Genomic DNA, 19,260 nt, shown 5'->3' with positions numbered 1-19,260 from the left:
TTTGGTGTATGCGCGCTCTACAAATTCCTTAAACTCAAACTCAAACTCAAACTCAAAGCTACCATATTGGGGCCATTTTAAAACACCATCTTTTCTGGTGTATTTGATCCACACTTCATTATATGTGATGGGGCCTACTCCATGTTTCACATATAATTCATAGGTTGGAGTTCCAATCGGAGGAACCGGACACGTGTCCTCCAATCGGGAATCCCTATTACTACAACCAAGACAAAACAAATTTCCAAGTCTGCTAAGACCAGGCATCTTCGCTCTCTAGTCTAGCTTCAAACTTCAAAGGATTATCGATTACGATATTCTCGTGAATACACAAGTCCTTCGGCTTTGGTACTTGCAAGTTCCAAATCAAAGATCCCAAAGGGATACCCAAAACTAAGAACCAACTAAGGACTGGGAGACGCTCCAATTATACTTAACTGAGATATCGATGACGTCACCAGAAGACTCGTCTATCGTTTCGCTCTACCAAACATCAGGGGTCCAAATCAGGGTGATAGACAGGGCAGCAGTCCTTCGTAGCCGCCGGGAAGCGGGGAACCTCGCAGCAAAGACTTTCAGGCCACGTCGACATGCAGGGGTCGATGAAGTGGCGGCCTTCCTCCAGAATTTTCACACGAAGCTCCTCACGAACCTCTGGCTTGGACCGATACCGTTGGTATCGCCCTACATTGGGCGCCAGCTGAGGTACTGGGTTTTTCAGAACCGGTACTGAACCGGTAACCCAGTGGTGTCAGGGTACACCCTAAGACCTCGAGTACTTTCCTGATTCAGACACAGAAACTCTGAGTCTTCTAGGTGAAGTCAAAGATCGAATTTATTGGCTGCAACCAAGTAACAGGCGTCCGAGAAGTACAACAACACGGTGTGTATATTCTCAGGAGACTGCTCAATCTTACAAAGCCAGTCTTCTCTTTTTATACAAAATATTATGCTTCAGGCAAACATTCTTCGATTTACAGTGGACCATTCACATATTTCCACTACAAAGAAAAAGCAGAGTCATGATGACAAACCCACATTTCAGTTGGTCCATCCCACAACAAATTACCCAGCAAGACCCAACATTTTCATCAGATATCGGTGGACCCCCAATAAAAACGGGCACCTCCTCCTTGTAAAGCAAGTCGTAGAGAAAGGAACAGGGACAGGTGGGAGCAAGATTAGGCAGGGTGTGTGTGCGATGAAAAGGTTTATGGCAGGCTGTGCCTTGATGCTATCTCGCTCGGCCACTGGGAAAGGAACTGGCCGGGCAGGTTCGGCCTGGGGCGATGGTTCCAGCTTGTCCAGGTCGCAGAGAAGTCAACCAAGGTTGTTTGGCTATAACCGCTTCCGTGCGGCGCCGATTCCGCCCCTGTGCTGGACATTCCAGAACAGGGCGCGGTCGTGACGGAATCGTGACTGATGACAGAACGGTTCCGTCACAAGCATCGAAGGGGTTAATCATGGCCTATGTGAGGGCAACTCACAAAATGGCTGCCGTACACAAAATGGAAGCCGAGGGTTCAGGACGCAAATTACGATTTCGAGGTGAAATCGTCACTCGAATATGACGAAAATGCTTGTACATAGTGTACTAGCCATTTTCGGTCTTTTAATACCAAAATCGTCATACTACGACAAAGTTTATTCCACGAGTCCAGAATTTTCAGGACCACATACTTTGGCCAATAGTTCTTTCTAATGAATTAACACTGTTGCTGTGCTGAGAGAGGGGCTTGGTGTCTTGCGGGCTGTTTGTGCTTTGTGCCTCGTGGGCAGAGAATCCCTACCTGCTGTTCCTATTCCTACTTCTCGCGGCCCCCGCTTTGCGGGAGCCGCTCGAGACCACTGACATCTGGGACACCCCCCCGTCGAGAGGAGCTGCTGGAGACGCCTACCATTCTTGCGAGACTGCGAGGACCAGCGGGCGCTGCGTTCTTTGACTCGCCGCAGCTGGTCCTCTTCCCGCCCCCTCCCGCCTGGATTAAAAAAGAACTGCGGGCAGGGACCTCAGCGCTTGCTGTGCTGAGAGAGGGGCTTGATGTCTTGCGGGCTGTTTGTGCTCTGTGCCTCGTGGGCAGAGAATCCCTACCTGCTGTTCCCATTCCTACTTCTCGCGGCCCACGCTTCGCGGGTGCCGCTCGAGACCACTGAAATCTGGGACACACCCCCGCCGAGAGGAGCTGCTGGAGATGCCTACCACCCTTGCGGGACTGCGAGGACCAGCGGGCGCTGCGTTCTTTGACTCGCCGCAGCTGGTCCTCTTCCCGCCCCCTCCTGCTATAACTAGGCAGTAGGACCCGCGTACGCGGGAGCACGCCGGGAGAAGCCCGGGACAAGGGCGGGCCCGTTCTAGCCCGTTTCAGACCGAGCAAGACCGGACTGGGCCACCCCTCTTGGCCGTGTGGTACCACTACTTGGTGTTAGGTATTAGTATCCTTTGCTTATCCCTGACTAGGGTCTTTTCCGTGAACGATGTCTGCGCGCGAAACCCGATACAGGGCAAAAAATGCCAAAAAAGGCACAGGAACCCTGGATGATTTTATAACAAGGACCAACACAAGCATTGACATTGAGATTAATAAACTCCAGCATAGAGTGTCCCTGGAGCTGGAGGTATCCAGAAGACTATCTTCAGATCTAGGTTTTGGAAAAAAATCTTCTTTAGGCAGCATTGCCTTAGCTAAACCTCCTGAGCGCCCTGCTGGTATTAAACCCATTATTATATCGGCTGAAGTACATTCTGTCCCTGAAGAAACCTTACCTCCAGTCGACGTTACACTTGACCTTACCCCCAAAAAAACTAAAAGTAATCCACCTGAAACTTCTCTGAAGGTGGATATACCGTTGGAGAACAATGAAAATAAAGACAATAATGAGCCTAAGAGTACTATGTGCGCCACTAAGACAATGTTGTCACAAAAGAGAAAACGGCAGTCAAAGTCAGCGTACGTTAGGAAAAAGGCCAAAGTGGCAAAAAGTCAGTGTTTAACAGCATGGTCTAAACCACAGGGGGGCACAAATGGTATGTTTCACCAGACCTTTTCCACTAAGGAGTTGCCTAAAAATGGTGACGAGATTGAAGCGTTGAATCCAGTCAATGTTGATGTGCACCATGCTCCAATGGAGGAGAAGACTAGTACACCCCTGGTGGACTTGGAGGGTGGAAAGGAGGATTTTGTGAAAACTGTATGGGAGACACTAAAGAAACTTTTAAGGCCTCTGGAAGTCAGGTTATCCTGTATTGAAAATCAACTCCTAGAGGTAGAGAAGAGTATTATCACTCTGTCTAGCTTAAGCTTAAACTCATGTGGCAATAAGCCACAGTGTCTTGATGTAGCTACTAGTAGCTTACATGCCCCCATCCCCTCTGTATCTTCGGAGATATAATCGGACGCCAGCCAAACCACTATGAAGAGTGCTCCAAAAGTAGTCGACCACACTGTGAACTCAGTTTATACTTTCTCTGCTACCCCTTTGGTTCTACCAAAAGGAAAAACTGTTAATAATTCGACCTGTAAAGGTTCTGTACCAATCACGAACAATGGTACACCGAGTACTGATAACGCTCATCCTCCTGCACATATTGTCCCTACCCCTAATGTGCCCTCGTTAAACAAAAATATGAAAAAGAACGTACATAATTACCACACATCCCATGCTAGCAAAATCCCAAGGGGAGGATATATAGATCTTCCACCAGACGCAAGTCCCTTCGTAATTGTATTAACTGGGGTCCCTGAGCTAGATAACCAACACGAGGAAACATTTTTGTCCTTGAAAAACAAGGTGATTTACTGGCTAAATGAAAACAAGCCTATTCCGAACCATATAAAAAGTAGAATCCTCATGGTAAGAAGGGTGCCTTGGATTGGTCCTATAAACAAAACCATTATGGGTGACTGTATTGTTGTTTCATTTGAGGGCTCTCACACTGCCCAACATATATGCACACAGATCACCTATGCAGGCACATCCTCCATTGAAGTAAGGCCTCTAACATTTTTTTATCCTACTGAGGCATACTAATTATGGAGGAAATTGGACCACGATTAACCACCATTCTATGCTTGGCACCAAATTGGGTAGACAGGGTGCCAACAATGCGTGGAATGGAATTTCTACTTATAATAGGTTTAGCTCTCTGGATGGAGTTGACTGACTCCCAATCCAGATAAATTGTCCTATTAATTCCCAAGACATCGACCATCTAGCTGGTGATGAAAGTACTTTCTTTAAATCTGCTAATTTCAAGGTAATGACCCCAGTTGGAGAGGGAGGTAAAGATCGACAAAATAAAACGGATGTCCCAGACAAACAACATATAATTGTAGCAAGTACGAGGAATTCTGGGCAAAAATCAGGTGGCTCGGTTGATGGGGCTATCAATGGTGTAGTGAGTCTGCTATCTGGCTTAGATCCGCACTCTGCAGATGCCCCATTACAAGACACAATGACAGGACCTGAGTCCACTGTAAATCCAATTTGTACAGGTAAAGGGGTAAAACCATCTCTGCTTTTAACCTCTTGGAATATAGCAGGGGTAAACAAAAATTTGAGGGACCCAGAGTGGGCGGAATATATTGATTCCTGTGATTTTTGCCTCCTACAAGAAACCTGGGCAATAGACATAGCCCATAGGATAGGATACAAAACCTTTGGTATCGGGGCTGTTCAGTCAAATAGGGGTAGACCCTCGGGGGGTCTCATCATATGGGTCAAAGTCACATTGAAGATTAAGATCAAACCTATTGAATCAGGCTCACTGGACATTTTGGCTCTGAAAATCACAAATATAAAAGGGGAAGAATGTTACTTAATCAATGTCTATAACAGACCATCCATACACTCTAAAAATTCCCCCACCATTGAACTTCTGGACAATTTTTTTAGAAGGGTGGTCGGTGACGCTGCAGTAATCATGGGAGGTGATATCAACTGTAATTTTGAACCCGTCCTGGGGCTTGTCGATGTCCTTGAGGAGGAAGACCATGCAAACAACATTCCTCAGCTTGAGAGTACAAACTTTGTCAATTGTTCGCCATTGGTCGTACAATTGGTAAGACTAACGGTCGATCATAACCTCAGGGCATGTAATGGTTGTTTTCCCTCCGACCTTTTAAAACGCCCCACCTTTGTAAGGTCCGATATCACAAGCAATTTGGATTTTATACTTGTTTCATTGTGTATTTGGCATTATATGATGGATTTTGTGGTGGCCAATAGGGGTGAAAGTGATCACTACCCATTGGAATTGTTGGTTGATGGTATTTTGTTCAGTGAACCCCCTTTTCCACCTGCAAATGAGGTTCCTAATTCCATTTCATGTGATGTGCTCCATGTTAGCAACAATAGACGTGTACTGAAATGGTCATATGTACTTGAACATGGAAATACACTGGCAAATGTATACTCACCGTTTGATTCAATGTTTGGGTCCCTAGACGATTATTCTCTTTCATCCAACTGTTATGATAAATTCATTGCATTACACCATACATTTTTCAAAAAGTTAAAAATATGTTTGACAAAAATGCCAAAGAAAAAACATCAAAATGTGAGGATGGGGTGTCATGGTAAATTATGGTATGGTCACTCATGTAGATCAGCCAAGAGGGAGTTACTGTTTGCAATAAAAAACAAAACGAAGGATGATGTTAAAGTAGCCAGGGAAACTTACAAGTTTATCCAAAATACATCAAAAAAGACATGGGAGGAGTCGATCTGGGCAGAGATGCTGGCCGCGGCTAAAGTGAAGGACAATGTTGGGTTTTGGAGGCTAGTGGCCAATGGGTCTCATGCAGGCAGAGTTGTGAAGGATGTCTTTTTAGACGAGTTGACTTGGGTGACGCACTTTACATCTCTTTACAAACAATATGATAACGGGTCTGATGACACTCCTTGGTCCCCTCCACCAATTGAGTGTATGAATTTCACAATTGATGAGACAGAAAGGGCAATTGCCGAACTAAAAAGTAGCAAAGCCCCTGGCCCCAACAAAATACCAGGTGACCTGTACAAACATGAGTTCGAAGTTTGGGCTCCATACATAAACCATTTATTTAATGCTTTATCTAGCAAATGTCAATTCCCAGACAGTTGGCGTGCTGCGGAGGTTGTCCTAATATTTAAAAAGGGCAGCAGGTTTGTTCCTTTGAACTACAGACCGATTAGTTTGATGGACATTCTGCAAAAACTTTACTCTAAACACCTACTGTTTCGGATGAATGATTGGCTTGAGGAAAAAGCCATACTTACTAAATTACAAGCCGGTTTTAGGGGCAAGATCAGTACCATAGACCAGGTCTTTAGATTCTGCTGTATATACTGGAAGTATGTACTCATTAGGAAGGGTCGCCTGTATGTCGCCTTCGTAGATCTGAGGGCGACATTCGACCTTGTCCCTCGTAACCTGCTTTGGAGGTCACTTAGTGAAGCTGGCTTACCCGGTTGTCTCCTGGCTCAAATAGTTCAGCTACATGATGGGAATCATGCTAACATCAGGTGGGGACCGAACGGGGAACTGACACGTGATATCCCCATAGAGCGTGGTGTACGCCAAGGATGTGTTTTGGCTCCATCCTTATTTTCACTTTTTGTTAACAATATCCCTGACCATTTGAACAGTTGTGCTAGTGATTCACCAAAACTTAATGGGGAGAGGGTGCCTGCGTTACTTTTCGCGGATGATACCATCTTGATATCCCAAACTAAGAAGGGTCTCCAGGCACTCTTGAACTCCTTTAGCACATACTGTATGAAGAAAGGTCTAGAGATAAATGTTAATAAAACCAAATGTATGGCTCTAAATCCCCCTAAGCCAGATAGGGGGACCTTAAGTCTGGACGGCCAGGCCCTGGAAACAGTGGATAATTTTTCCTATCTGGGGGTAGTGTTAGACTCAAATCTAACCTGGAGAAATCAAATCGAGAAAAGTAAGATGTCTTATGCCCATAATGTTAGACCAATTATCAGCAAATTAAATACTTGCTCAAGCATAAGCGTTACTCCTGCGCTTGAGCTCTTCAAATTTAAAACCCAGTCTTCTGCCCTTTATGGGGCTGAGATATGGGGGCCATGGTCAAAGGACAGTTTTTATGGACTGGACAATAAATTCATGAGATCAATCGTAAGGGTCCCCATAAGCACACCTCTGATTCCACTCCAAATGGATTTGAATCTCAGAAGAACTGATAATTATACAATTCCAAGACCACTAATGTTTTGGGTAAGACTATGGTCTACCCCTGAATTGATTGACTATAGGAAAGGACTTCAGGAGATATTGGGTCTTGATCTGTTGTATGGCTCAAGCATATTAAAAAATGCTTTTTTATCCTGGGTTTACCACAGTTTTGGGAACGTCCTGAAGGGCTGCCGTTTAACGCAAAATCTATGGTGAAACAAGCATTTTGGTCCCTCATCACCAATCGACTAGCAAATGGTCATAGTATCGGTTCCCTTACTCAAAACTTCTTAAGCTTCAAGGATGAGCCTTTTTTCGAGGCATTTTTAGATGAGATAGAGCCTCCTCTTGCAAAGTCTCTATTCTTGAAGTTTAGGTATGGGAATCTTATGACAAACTTCAATGTTGAACGTTGGTCTAGAAGAAATCGGGACGGGGCTGACCTTACACAGGGGAAGTGTACAATGTGTTCAGGCTCCTATATGGAGGACGAGAGCCATATTCTTTTTTTCTGTCAAGCGTACGACAAAGCAAGAAAAAAGTGGATTAAACCCCTGTGTAATACCCTAGGAATAAGAACATGCTCCCTGGCATATAGGATTGCCAGAACTAATACCCTACAAATCGTCGTATTTAGTATTAGCAGATTTCTTCTCTCAGTTTATTTTGCTAGAAGGAAGTTCGGCCAACCATTCTGAACAGTTAAACCATGTATATATCTTTCTAAATAAATTGGTGCATGATTCCTTCCTTTGCTACTAAATGTAAATGGTGACAAAATTTAGTCCTCGTGTATACATGTATATTTACTTTGTATTGAAGATGGTTTTAACAAACTTTGTAAATCATGGATATATTTTAAATTGTGTTAAGTAACATATGTGTAATATGAAATGATGTGTGTTTTATATGTATCTTTTATGGCTGAATCAGTCGAAATAAAGATCGAAAGAATTAACACTGGACTGTCTTTCCTAAGTAGTACTTTGTCCTGTAGGAAAGTTTTGGCTTCTATCCATTTTTAGGTTGAACTTAGGCAGTGCCTGCACTGTCTCTTCGAGACAAGCTGTATTTACTCCCTGGGCTTACAGCTCGCCCATTGCCTTTTTATTTGTCCATTCAATTGTCATTCAAAAATGCTTGCTTGTTAGTGAATAATCCTTTCTCTTTGTCCCTCCTTTTTGTGTTTGGTTTCCTCCCACAGAGCACAGTGTTTATGTGTTGATTTAGGGGACTATTCTTTTCTTTGATTGCTGCTCGCATCACTGTTTGTCCGTCTTCCGTGTTTCAGCTTCGGCATCCGTCACTAAATCTCCCCATCCCATTCAAATACTGAGATGAAATGTCAGGTGCTTTAGATGCTGGTTTTGAAATTGCCCCTTTGATTTACTCTGACTTCGGAGTGCAAGGATTTGCCTCAAATTTCTCCTGTTTCACTTCATATTGCTTTAGCAAGCCTTGGCCATCGGACCTTCAGCAGCCCAACCTTTTAATATAGTTATCGGAAAGGCTTGGGCAACTCACATCACATTTACTCTGAAGCTTGCTTATTTAATGTGAATTCAACTTTATTCAGTCACAATTATTAGACCATAACGTTCTATGAAAACAGTACATCATAAAATAAAACAGCGATTTGAAGCAGCGATATAAAATCAAAGCACGCACAAAATACAGTCCCATTGGGTCAGTTTCAAATGTAATTTTGCCTAAATCAGACCTGAATGTGTTGGAGCGCTTTACATGTGCGCGAGTTACATTACACAATGTCAGATTAATTTTGGAGTGTTTCGTGATAAAGCCAAAACTCAATTAACCCAAAGCTATTGAAGTACTATACAAAAGCCCCAGTTATATTACACAAGGTCAGGTTAATCTGTTGGGTTTTAGGTCTGTGAAGTGCTGTCAACTGTGCCTCTGTTTGTTCATGATATCCCCTCTAGCTCACAAATGGGAGCAGCACTAGTCCCTCCTACCTCCTCCCATGTTGCTGCTAAGGGTGGGCAATAAACTCTGCTCCACCGGCAGAGTTCACAGAGTTTATGTCAATCCGCACTCTACTTGGAGGGTGGAGTTTGGCGAAAATTCCACCTATGCTTTGCAGCTGAGTTTGCCGGCACCCACCATTAGGCATTACAGGCTATGTTGGTGACTAAGCCCTGTCTGGAGTCTCTTTTGATGGATTCATAATCTGGAGGAAACGGTTGGTCCCTGTAGTAACTAAGTATGTTCATACATGGTATATAGCTCTAGCCTAGCTGAAGGCAGTGGAGTGCTGCATGTGGTCAAAGTCAGCTTAAAGTCAAAGTGATGAGGAAGGGGGGTTGTGAATGGTTAATTCCTAGAACCAGCCTCTGGGCTATTTTGCACTGCCTGTTCCAGACAGCAGGTTCATTGCACTTGTTGCTGATTACAGCATATAGTCAATGCACTGGGGGCCCCTTGGGAAGAGAGGAGCGGTATTGTACTGGCTCCACCTGTCTCTACTGGGCGGGGGGAAAAAGCTGTTTAAATTCTCAGGATGAGCCTATTTTCTATATTTCTCGCCCTCTCCTGAAAAGTAAAAAATAAAACGCAAATCAAATCTGTGCCAAGGAGTTACCCCACATATCCCCCCATCAAAAGAAAGCATGACCTTTGAGCCTGATGGGGCTGACAGAAGGTAGAAGGGCCTGTGACTGTGCACGGTACACCTCTGAGAGCCCCAGTGGACAACCAAAGCAGTGCTCTTAATGCTGCGAGTGCTACTGTACTGAGAGGCCAGGCATTGCATGGGCACAGAGACCTGGACTAATGGCATTGAGGTGACAGAGACACATGGCACATCGCCCGGATGCAGAGTCTGATACAGCAACTACACATTATAATAGACAACACTGATACAGTGTTTATAGAGCAAAATTTACAAATGTTCCATAGAATACCTTAGCACGTATCCTCAGTGGTAGTAAGCGCTATATAAATGCATAACATTTGGAAAGTTTTTACTAAATGAGTATTGTTAGATTTGGGGTTCTCTAGTTGGCACAGGTAGGTACTTGTGACAAATAGGGACCCTTGCCTCTAGTCAGGATAAGGGGATTACACTCCTAAAATAACCCCTGCTCACCTTCCTTGTAGCTTGGCACGAGCAGACAGGCTTATCTCAGAGGCAGTGTGTAAAGCATTTTTGACCACATACAGTAACCCCGTGACAACACTACAAACAGACACCACACAGGTTTTATATCAAAATAAGTATACTTTATATTGAGTTACCACAAGACTATAAACAACAAAAATACACAATACTGTTACTTTAAGATGGTAGATTTAGCTTAGTTTAGTTCAGTTCTTAAGATGCAACACTTTGCATCAATGTACCTTACGATGCGTTGCGCTTCCACAACAAGCAATGTTGCAGCGATGCAAATGCTGTGAAGTTCGGCTGCAAAGAAATAAAGATGATGCACTTTCCTTGGTGCGACACGCTTCCCGGTGATGCGGCGGCGTCTGCGGCGACATCAGTCCTCTTCTCCGGTGATACGAAATTCTTTACAAGATGCGAGCCACGACTGGCCCTGCAACAAGCTTCCCAGCGATGCGGCGGTGTCTGCGGCGACGTCGGTCCTCTCTACTGGCGATGTGAGTTGCTTCCATAACGATGCGATCCACGACAGGCCCTGCAACACTCTTCCCGGTGATGCAGCTGCGTCTGCGGTGACGTCGATCCTCTTCTCTGGTGATGAGCCGCGACAGGCCCTGCGACACGCTTCTCAGAGATGTGGCACCGTCTGCGGTGATGTCGGTCCTTCTCTCCTACGACACACTTCCCGGTGATGTGTCGCATCTACGGCGATGTCGATTCTCTTCTCCGGAGATGCGGGGCGCTTCGTGTTGTGAAGCGGTTGTGGCGGTTTTGCGACACGCTTCTTAATCTTGAGTCACGCTTCCAGCTCCTTGCAACACGCAAATCCCCACAAAGTCCAGCACAGCTGCAGGCACTTCAGGAACACTTTTGAGAAGCTGGTTGGTGAAGTCTGTTGTCCCTGAGTCTTCGGCAGGAGGCAATCTCTGTTCCAAATCCTTGGAGATCCCTCACAAGTTGAAAGTAAAGCAAACAAAGTTCTTTGTCCTTTCGTTGGCAGTCAGGCAACCACTGCAGGCCAATCTCCCAAGCAGCACTTCAGCTTAGTTTATTCAGGTTCCTCTCCTCATCAAAGGTTTCTTCTTATAGTACAAAGTGATCTAATTTCTTGGGATCAGGGTCCCAATACCAATACCCCAAAATCCTTTGTTCTCTGAGGGAAGAGGGGCCTTTTCCCAGTCCAAACCAGTTATGAAGCCCTCTGTTTACCAGACTTCTCCTTTCCTTTCGCAGTGCAGGGCAGAAACATCAGACAACCCATAGGAGGTGGAGCCAGCATTGTGGAAGGCAAGTACAGTCCTGGAGCATGGACAGGACATCTTATCTTCATTCAGTGTTCAGGGCAGAGACAACAGCCGCACCCCAGAAGGTGGAGCTAGCATTGTGGAATGCAGGGACAGCCCTATTCAAGGTTCAGGTGCAACTCCTCCCTCCCATCTAGATGCAGATCTCTCTATTCACCACTGGGCTGACTCATCCTGTCTCTTGGAATACCCCAGCCCTATCACTCACCAAACCAGACAAAGGAATACTCAACCTAGCAGAGGCAGGCTTTGGATAGTTAGACAAGAAAATATCTACTTCCTAAAAGTGGTATTTTCAAAAACAGAAAGTTAAATCCAACTTCACTAAAAGATGTATTTTATCATTCGGAGTCCAGGCACACTAAACCCAAATTTCTACCATATTCCCTGAGTCCGTTAGGATTATAAAATGTAATAATCTAACAGCCCATTCTGGCCTATGGAGAACAGGTAGCCTTGCAATAGTGAAAAACAAAAATGGCTGTAGTTCACTATTAGGACATGCCACACACATCAGGGCTTGTTCTACCTTGTACTTACAATGCACCCTGCCCTTGGGCCTACCATACGGGTGACTGATATGAAGCAAAGGGAAGGTTTAGGGACTGGCAAGTGGGTGCCCTTACCCAGTCTGCATGACAGTACCAGACTGCACGCAGGCTCTGCAATGGCAGACCTTAGACACATTTTACAAGACTGCTTCTGTGGGTGGCACAACAATACTTGTCTAGGACGGGGTACTGGAACACAGTGTTTACTTCCTGTGGTCTGTGAGTGAGCAGAGTTGACTACCCCTGCAGTGCCAACCGGTTACGCTTGCTAACTGATGCAGCAGCAGACAAGATGTAACACCTATATGACAATGCAGTAAAGATGACATCAGAAAGGATAGGTAAGCATAAGTTGTTTATTCATGGCTACATGGTAGATAAGGACCTCCTCAGCCAACACCAAATTTTGTCTTACTTTTAACCAGTACATTCCACAACCTGACATCATTCCATTGAAACACTGGAATCCCTGGGAGAGAATGATGCCAAGGAACAGCAGCAACTACATTTTACTCCCAGTACTACATATACTTCCTCCTTCTCAAACAAAAGTAAAGAAAAAATACACAAGAAAACAAACACATCAAAACACAAAAAACAATGTAAATACAGAGTAAATACAAAACTATATGCGAAACCTACTAGGAGCAATTCTGATTCTCAAGCTCCTCCTGAGAACATTTCTGTTGCACACACTGCTTTCCTCATCCTTACCTCTGTGACTGGCTACAGAATCATTGTCAATACTGCCGTACTAGTCCACTTTGCTCAGTTTTACTTTGACAATTTTACTGAGATTCCACCAATGCCCTCCATCTACCTGAATGGCATTACCTCCTACTTTTATAACAGTGGTGGGAGCACAAAACTTGTTTTGGCCCTTCTTCACATGAACAGGTGCCTTGATACAAACCATGCCACCAACAGCCAAAAGTACCAGCTTAGTTCCCTTTTTTGATCGTACCAGTTTTTCTGTTTGGTTTGAGTACTTAGCACATTTTCTTTCACAATCCCCATAAGACTCAAAACATCAGAATCCGATTTGAGCCACTTACTCTTTCACCCTACTCTAAAGCTGGTATTCGCTTTCCTACATTTCAACAAATCAAAAGGAGAAACCTTGGTAGTAGAGTGTGGCGTAGTTCTATAGAACCACAGCATACTACCCAAGGACTTACTAACATCATGGTTACCAGACTTGGCCAACCTCACACACAAGCCAATTGGTGTGTGAATGGTAAAGGGAGCTCCTCACAGGCTTTACTCCACACAAATCCAGAAAAAAACATGCAGTTCCTTGCTCAGGAACTGAGTCCCATTATCAGAGACAAGAACTTCTGGAACTCCTTCCCTCATACACACTTCTTTCAAAAACAACACCACACTTGAAGCACTGGGATCTTTGACCAGTTTGATCTTTGGATACATTGTCACCAAAATTAAAATATACCTTGGAAGACCTGGCAAAGCATCAATTGGTTCCACTGTAGTGATTCCTAATTTGACCCCGGGACCAGAGGGACATTAAACAAGAAACAAAAGAGGAATTACTGTCTTCAAACTTTTGTCTGCACATATGCACACCACAGAATTCTCAACTACATCATTGACCTCGGTATCCATGCCAGGGTGCCAACATCCTTCATGGATGAGTCATTTAGTAATCATCACACCCATGTGACCCTTGTGAGCTTTCAATATGATGATCTGTCTTAAAGTATGAGGAGGAATAAGTTTGTCAGAGCACAACAACATCCACATATATTTTAGTTTCAGTTTCAACTTTACAATGAGGCTGTAAGAGAGCGGACAAGACTTTCTCTCTGGGCCAATCCTTCTTGACCAATTCACAAATCAATTCAGTCTTCTTCCGTACCCACCCTGAGCACAGGTATTTCTAATGCAGCAACACAACAGTCTTCAGTGTCCTCATCACACAGCTCACAAAACGCTAAACACTCACTTTCATCTCATTCCAGAGGGAAACCGGAAAGAAAATTGTCCCTACCATTCTTCCCACCAGAAATGTGCAACTCATCAAATTGATATGACATCAACCTAGAAACCATCCTACCAATCCAAGGAGTGCTGCATCTGCAAGCACCAGCAACAAGTATGTTCACCAATGGCATATGCTCTGTCTGTAGACCAAACCTCCTGCCTCATACAAACAGATGAAACTTCTCTATCAACCACAGCAAGCTAGTAGCTCTTCTCAATGTTGGAATACTGTATTTCTGCATTTCTACGTACTCTTGATGCAAAACCGACAGTATCTTCTTTGTCCCCATAACATTGGGTCAAAACGGCACCCAACCCAACCTCGGTGTCATTAACAGTGATACAACAGGATAGTTCAAGACTGAAAGGCTTAAGCTTTACTCTTGCTCAGACACATTTCGACTTGTTCAAATGCACATTTCCTAGACCATTCAAACTTCACCCTTTTTTTGAGCAAATTACTGATGGGACCTACAATAGTAGTAAAATCTGCTACAAAGTGCAAATAATACTGGAAGAGTTGCAACAATGATTTGGCACCCGTCTTGTCACAGGCTGTGGCAGCACCAACGATGGCCTCCATAAGCCCTTTCCTGACCTTTATTCCTTCATATGAAATCAGATGACCCAAACCTCTTCACACACCAATTCACACTACTCAGACATGAGAACCACACCATGCTTCTCAAATATATCCAACACCTCATGTAATGTATGGTCATGAGATTGAACACCCTTAGTTAGTCTAACTCCACTCCTCTCACAGAGTTTGGGGAGTTTTCTGCACTCCGGGCTATGCAGAGCTTGCTGAGTTTAGAAAAACTCTGCTCCACGTAGCAGAGTTGTTTTCCTAGCTCACGTTTGTCAATGTCAAGTTGGCGAGTGCGAGCGAGGAAATTACACCTCCCGGTGAGATTTTTCCTTGTTCGCAATCGTCAACATCAAGTTGGTGATCGCGAGAGTTCTCAATATGGGCATATGCTCATGACCGCTCATGTTGAGAAACTGTCTGTTCGCGTTGAGAGAGCTGCCGCTCGAGTACAAATTTACTCAAGCAACGGAAAGGAAGCAGCTGCTCACGATAATTGCACAGTGTGGACAAGCATCGGGCACTGAAAATCATCACAAACAGCATTTATCTAATGCACGCCACCATTGCGGAGCTCCATGTAGCATGGCAGAGTTCTACATAGCGGATCTCCGCAACCTCCGCCCAGGCTTAATCTGTAGCAAAAATCAAGACATCATCTTGAAAGACTAATACATCAAGCACAGTACTCAACAAGTTCTGCATGACCCTTTGAAACACAGACGCAGTGGACAGGAACCCAAAAGGCATGCTTCTCTGCTGAAAAGTCTCCAGGGGTGAAACATCAAAGACTGTAATTCAGGATGCGATTCAATTTGATGATAGGTGCTAGTCAAATCAAGTTTAGAAAAAATCTAGCTGCTTTAATGCAAGCAAAAAAGTCACTAATTTTGGGTAGCGGATGTGAGTCAAACCAGGTTTCTTTGTTGAGCGACCTCAGGTCAAAGCACACATGAAAACGCCCACACCTTTTATGTGCCACAACAAGGGGAGACAACCATAAGGAAGACTCAACGGTTTCAATAATACTTTCATAACAGAGGGACAAACGTTCCTTGATGAGATCTTCCCTCGCACTAAAAGGAACTGCCCTCGACTTGTCCTTAACAGGATGGGTACCTTCCTTCACTATGATTTTATGTTTGAAACCACATTTCTTTCTGAATCTTCACTGAACACAGATGGAAAAACTTCTTTTCAATTCAATTAAATTCAATTCAATTCAATCTTTATTTTGGTATAAAAGACCATAAAATATTAACAAATAAAAATACCGTACAAGATTTCAACAATGTATCATGATGATTAGGATACAATACTGCTAGACACACTAAACACTCTATAGGATAATCAACCATATTATAACGTTTAAAAAGATATATCTAATATTTTGCAATTTGGCATTTCAATTTAAAAATGAATAAAATCAGATATGAGGAATAAGCATATCAGGCCCCAAAAGAAATTCAACTATACAATTCAATAAATACCTCTAAAATAGTGTATAAAAACACACTTGCTTCAATAATAAACATTAAGACTAGTCTATAAATCATTATACATTTCATTTTGTAATCGTAAAGTGCTTTGCCAAGTCCATTATGTTTCTAATATATCAACCTAGATTTTCAGGCCTTCCGTTTTCCTTAACAAGCTTACACCAAGCAAATACCTATTGATGCTAAAAACCACTGATTGAGTGGTGTCCGATCGTAATAGTCTTTCTGCCTCATGGCAGGATCTAATACCAACAAGTCGACAAATGGGTTTAATCCATTTCTTCCTACATCGCAAATAGGCTGGGCAGAAGAACAATAGATGTGATTTGTTTTGTATTGAACCTAAATCACATGAAACACATCTACCCTCCTCTGCTTTGCCTAACGCTAAGGGTGGGCGTCAAATTCAGTTCCGCTCGCGGAAATTGAGATAATTAGTAATTTTGCATTCCACCGAGAGCGCAAAAACGTCAAAATTTCCGCAATCCGCATCGTACCGTAAATTTTTTTCTTGCTCGCGCTGTAAAAAAATATGTTCTCGCGCGTGTGCGATCGCCTTACCTGAATCCCCACGTTCGCCGACAAGTTTTCCCGATCCGGTCGCGTTCTCCACAAGATGTTGGATTGTTAGTAGCCATTTGCGCTATCTCGCGAGAGTTCACGCCTGCATTAACGTCATTCATCGTGCGATCACGTCATTTGTCATGCGATCCTGTCATTCGTCTCGTGATCATGCACCGCGAGAGTATGAGATCTCGAACACGTCATTCTCCACCGCGAGCGAAAGCGTGAGGATGCGGACACATCATATCAAACGTGACAAGGAGTGAGAGAACCTGAGCACGTCATTCTCCACCGCTAGAGTTTATTTTGTTTGTTTGTTGTGCACTAAGTGAAGTCAAAGTGTACTAGTAGTCTTACTGTACACACTAAAGAGTGACTCAAGTCAATATTATTTCTACTCTTGTTGTGTTAGAACAAAATGTTACTTCTACTGCAGGCTGATCTTCACTGTCAGTCAGTACAAGTTTTGGAGATGATTGATGGAATATATAACAAGTCAGGGGGATGTTTCATGAGTGGCATATAAAAGCCTAAAGGTAAACACGTCAACAACAACCACAGCAAACCCAAATGTCTGTGTAGAGGTGGAGTCGAGTGTAGCGGTAGGCTGACTCTGGTTCATCGTTTTACTAACTTAAATTGTAAAATGCTATGTTTGGAATGGATATGTGCTTTGTCCAACTCTTTAAAAAACAGAGTACTCTAAATGGAGGATGTGCTAAGAAATGTGCCGCCGCTGTGGGCCTGCTCTGTCCTGTTGTTGTTGAAGGCCAATGCTGGAAACAGACTAGAGTAGAGATAATGCATACATGTCGCCTCAGAAAGTGTTCTTGTTGCACTACACCATACCTTGTGCATTTGTTTCAACTTTGTTTCTCAATATCCCCTTTGTTTTTCCATCTACAATTACAGGCCAGGCCTTGCCCTATACTTGGGAAAACATTACAATGCACACTTACCTTACCAAATATTCTAAATTTTTTTCCAGGTGGGCAGTGGCGACTGGCGACACCCAAGATTGATGGACGAGAGGACCGAGAGGAATGCAGAGATGCAAATTCAGGCCATATTTTAGACCAGGATAACACAGTACCAGTATCAACTTTCATCTTCTTTTAAATATTTGATTCATTTTTTGTCTACAATCTTTACAACAGTGTGTTCTTCATGTTGTTGTTATTATCAATAGGTTTGCTCTCTGTTTACTATTCATCCCAACCAATATTTAAAAATGTTCTTTGCTATCTGTAAAAGTATTAAGCCCAGAACAAATGAACAAGAAGTGTATGTAATCTGGGTCTCCTTATCAATCATCATCATGCATGCATTTCCTTTTTCTCCCTTAACATATTGATATGGATATGGTAGTCTACAAAGAATGTCATTTGTTGTATGTCCATGTGTACTGTTTTTCACTGTCAAACCTTTCCCCAAACCCCCTTCCCATCCATTCAACAAACCCTAACCCTCTTCCCCCGGGCTGTGTGACTTATTGAGGTGTGACTAAATTAAATGTACACCAATAATTAATCACACGCTTGCTGGGGCGGATGTGGCGAAAGCAACAGTACTTCAATTTCAAGGCAGAGCAATGATCTTCTTCTGCTTTCCCACTTATGAGCAGTATATTTTAGAGGTGATTTTAAAAAAAGGAACATATACCTCAACATTAATTGCCGGCATTGATTGGATTTGTTGTCATTCTCATACACAGCACTAACTGTTACGCTGTAGGCCTAGTCAAGTGACTCGACACAACTATAGTTTGTAACTCTGCCTAGTAGGCTATCCCTACCACCATTATATTTTGTTGTAAAATATTTTGGCATATTATTGTTGCTCGGTAAGTACTGTACTGTACTTCATTCTACTACTCCTCCAACAGTCTCTCAAAGTCGTCTGACTGTCTCATTTTCTTTTTTTGCAAATGCTGTTGCCCTGCCAGTGTCTACTACTACAACTACTACTACTACCACAACCCCAATCATGGCATGTTAGAAAAAAGAAACCATCATCACCATGCAGCCATCGCTGTGCCTAAGTTAAACATCAAGCAAAGGTAAGAGACGTTTGGGGGAGGCATAATTAATAATATACATGCTTTCAATGTATTCACACACCCCATTGAGTTCAGATAAAGAATGCATAGACTAGAAGAGAGAGACTGAAAGTACTAGTAGGACAACTCAATCAGTGAGGGGTGTCGCATCTATCTGTTTGTGTCTTACACAGTCAGCTAATTATTTACATCAAACACTGGCTATGGGCGGACCTGCACCAGCAAGGAAACAGTGTGATGTAAAACAATAACCCCATCTACAAAGCATTCGCAACATTGCATGTAAAGCAGAAATATAGATTTAATACCCTAACAAAAATAAACTATGTCAAAAAACCCACAAAAGCTGAACCACCCCCCTCCCTAACCCCAACCAATGT

This window comes from Lissotriton helveticus, chromosome 7 (genome assembly GCF_964261635.1).
Source record: "Lissotriton helveticus chromosome 7, aLisHel1.1, whole genome shotgun sequence".
In the NCBI taxonomy this organism is placed as follows: domain Eukaryota; kingdom Metazoa; phylum Chordata; class Amphibia; order Caudata; family Salamandridae; genus Lissotriton; species Lissotriton helveticus.
This window is presented reverse-complemented; position numbering follows the sequence as displayed.